Raw genomic sequence first — 4,549 nt, forward strand, 5'->3', positions numbered from 1 at the left:
AATCACTTTTATGCATCGGTCAAGTGTTCTCGAGTATTTTTACACCATTTTGGACATTCAAAATTTTAGCCAAAAATTTCAAAATTTTTGAACTTCGTTATTTAGGCGAATTGCGACCTAATAACCACTTTTATGTATCGGTCAAGTGTTCTCGAGTATTTTTACACCATTTTGGACATTCAAAATTCAAAATTTTGAACTTCGTTATTTGGGCGAAGTTTGACCTAAAACCCACTTTTATGCACGATCAAGTGTTCTCGAGTATTTTTACACCATTTTTGGACATTCAAAAATGTTGGCCAAAAATTTCAAAATTTTTGAACTTCGTTATTTTTGATAAATTTCGACCTAAAACCCTCTTTTATGCATCGGGCAAGTGTCCTCGAGTATTTTTACACCATTTTGAACATTCAAAAATTTTAGCCAAAAATTTAAACAATTTTTAACTTCGTTATTTGGGCTAATTTCGACCTAATAATCACTTTTATTAAATGCATCGGTCAAGTGTTCTCGAGTATTTTACACCATTTTTGGACATTCAAAAATTTTAGCCAAAAATTTCAAAATTTTTGAACTTCGTTATTTAGGCGAATTGCGACCTAATAACCACTTTTATGTATCGGTCAAGTGTTCTCGAGTATTTTTACACCATTTTTGGACATTCAAAAATTCAAAATTTTTGAACTTCGTTATTTGGGCGAAGTTTGACCTAAAACCCACTTTTATGCACGATCAAGTGTTCTCGAGTATTTTTACACCATTTTGGACATTCAAAAATTTTAACCAAAAATTTCAAAATTTTTGAACTTCGTTATTTGGGCTAATTTCGACCTAATAATCACTTTTATGCATCGGTCAAGTGTTGTCGAGTATTTTTACACCATTTTTGGACATTCAAAAATGTTGGCCAAAAATTTCAAAATTTTTGAACTTCGTTATTTTTGATAAATTTCGACCTAAAACCCTCTTTTATGCATCGGGCAAGTGTCCTCGAGTATTTTTACACCAATTTTGAACATTCAAAAATTTTAGCCAAAAATTTAAAATTTTTTGAACTTCGTTATTTAGGCGAATTTCAACATAACCACTTTTATGCACCGATCAAGTGCCGTAGAGTCATCTGACACCACCTTTTGACATAAAAAATGGCCCAAAAAATTGCATTTTTAGACATTCGAGATTAGAAATTAGACATTCGTTATTCCGCAGAATTTCGATCTAAAATCCACTTTTCTACACCGATCACGTGTCATGGAGTCATCTGACATCATTTTTAGAAATTCGACACCACTTTAGACATTCGAAAAATTTTGACCAAAAATCTCAATTTTAGACATTCGTTATTACGCAGAATTTCGATATAAAACCACTTTTCTACACAGATCACGTGTCCAGGAGTAATATGACACCATTTTTGACCTTCCGAAAATATTTGACCCCAAAAATTGCATTTTAGACATTCGAGATTAGAAATTAGACATTCGTGATTTTCGAAAAATGTCATATAAAAACCACTTTTCTACACCGATCAAGGGCCATGGAGTCATCTGACACCACTTTTTGACATCAAAAATTTTTGGCCCAAAAAATTGAATTTTTAGACATTCGAGATTAAAAATTAGACATTCGTTATTCCGCAGAATTTCGATCTAAAATCCACTTTTCTACACCGATCACGTGTCATGGAGTCATCTGACATCATTTTTAGAAATTCGACACCACTTTAGACATTCGAAAATTTTGACCAAAAATCTCAATTTTTAGACATTCGTTATTACGCAGAATTTCGATCTAAAACACCACTTTTCTACACAGATCACGTGTCCAGGAGTAATATGACACCATTTTTGACCTTCCTGAAAATATTTGACCCAAAAATTGCATTTTTAGACATTCGAGATTAGAAATTAGATATTCGTGATTTTCGAAAATTGTCATATAAAAACCACTTTTCTACACCGATCAAGGGCCATGGAGTCATCTGACACCACTTTTGACATCAAAAAATTTTGACCCAAAAATTGCATTTTAGACATTCAAGATTAGAAATTAGACATTCGTTATTCCGCAGAATTTCGATCTAAAATCCACTTTTCTACACCGATCACGTGTCAAGGAGTCATTTGACATCATTTTTAGACATTCGACACCACTTTAGACATTCGAAAATGTTGACCAAAAAATCTCAATTTTAGACATTCGTTATTTCGCAGAATTTCGATATAAAAACCACTTTTCTACACAGATCACGTGTCCAGGAGTAATATGACACCATTTTTGACCTTCCCGAAAATATTTGACCCAAAAAATTGCATTTTTAGACATTCGAGATTAGAAATTAGACATTCGTGATTTTCGAAAATTGTCATATAAAAACCCCTTTTCTACACCGATCAAGGGCCATGGAGTCATCTGACACCACTTTTGACACCAAAATTTTTTGACCCAAAATGCATTTTTAGACATTCGAGATTAGAAATTAGACATTTGTTATTCCGCAGAATTTCGATCTAAAATCCACTTTTCTACACTGATCACGTGTCATGGAGTAATATGACACCATTTTTGACCTTCCCGAAAATATTTGACCCAAAAACTTGCATTTTTAGACATTCGAGATTGGAAATTAGACATTCGTGATTTTCGAAAATTGTCATATAAAACCACTTTTCTACACCGATCAAGGGCCATGGAGTCATCTGACCCCACTTTTGACATCAAAAAATTTTGACCCAAAAATTGCAGTTTTAGACATTCGAGATTAGAAATTAGACATTCGTGATTTTCGAAAAGTGTCATATAAAAACCACTTTTCTACACCGATCAAGTGCCATGGAGTCATCTGACACCACTTTTGACATCAAAAATATTTGGCCCAAAAATTGCATTTTAGACATTCGAGATTAAAAATTAGACATTCGTTATTCCGCAGAATTTCGATCTAAAATCCACTTTTCTACACCGATCACGTGTCATGGAGTCATCTGACATCATTTTTAGAAATTCGACACCACTTTAGACATTCGAAAAATTTTGACCAAAAATCTCAATTTTAGACATTCGTTATTACGCAGAATTTCGATCTAAAACACCACTTTTCTACACAGATCACGTGTCCAGGAGTAATATGACACCATTTTTGACCTTCCGAAAATATTTGACCCAAAAATTGCATTTTAGACATTCGAGATTAGAAATTAGACATTCGTGATTTTCGAAAATGTCATATAAAACCACTTTTCTACACCGATCAAGGGCCATGGAGACATCTGACACCACTTTTTCACATCAAAAAAATTTTGACCAAAAAAATTGCATTTTAGACATTCGAGATTAGAAATTAGACATTCGTTATTCCGCAGAATTTCGATCTAAAATCCAGTTTTTTTACACCGATCACGTGTCATGAAGTCATTTGACATAATTTTTAAACATTCGACACCACTTTAGACATTCGAAAAATTTTGACCAAAAATCTCAATTTTTAGACATTCGTTATTTCGCAGAATTTCGATCTAAAACACCACTTTTCTACACAGATCACGTGTCCAGGAGTAATATGACACCATTTTGACCTTCCCGAAAATATTTGACCCAAAAATTGCATTTTAGACATTCGAGATTAGAAATTAGACATTCGTGATTTTCGAAAATTGTCATATAAAACCCTTTTCTACACCGATCAAGGGCCATGGAGTCATCTGACACCACTTTTTGACACCAAAATTTTTTTGACCCAAAATGCATTTTTAGACATTCGAGATTAGAAATTAGACATTTGTTATTCCGCAGAATTTCGATCTAAAATCCACTTTTCTACACTGATCACGTGTCATGGAGTAATATGACACCATTTTTGACCTTCCGAAAATATTTGACCCAAAAACTTGCATTTTTAGACATTCGAGATTAGAAATTAGACATTCGTGATTTTCGAAAATTGTCATATAAAAACCACTTTTCTACACCGATCAAGGGCCATGGAGTCATCTGACCCCACTTTTTGACATCAAAAAATTTTGACCCAAAAAATTGCAGTTTTAGACATTCGAGATTAGAAATTAGACATTCGTGATTTTCGAAAAGTGTCATATAAAACCACTTTTCTACACCGATCAAGTGCCATGGAGTCATCTGACACCACTTTTGACATCAAAAATATTTGGCCCAAAAATTGCATTTTAGACATTCGAGATTAAAAATTAGACATTCGTTATTCCGCAGAATTTCGATCTAAAATCCACTTTTCTACACCGATCACGTGTCATGGAGTCATCTGACATCATTTTTAGAAATTCGACACCACTTTAGACATTCGAAAAATTTTGACAAAAAAATCTCAATTTTTAGACATTCGTTATTACGCAGAATTTCGATCTAAAACACCACTTTTCTACACAGATCACGTGTCCAGGAGTAATATGACACCATTTTTGACCTTCCGAAAATATTTGACCTAAAAATTGCATTTTAGACATTCGAGATTAGAAATTAGACATTCGTGATTTCGCAGAATGTCATATAATTTCTACATTTTGAATGGAGTCTA

This window comes from Amphiura filiformis, chromosome 3 (genome assembly GCF_039555335.1).
Source record: "Amphiura filiformis chromosome 3, Afil_fr2py, whole genome shotgun sequence".
Classification (NCBI taxonomy): Eukaryota; Metazoa; Echinodermata; class Ophiuroidea; order Amphilepidida; family Amphiuridae; genus Amphiura; species Amphiura filiformis.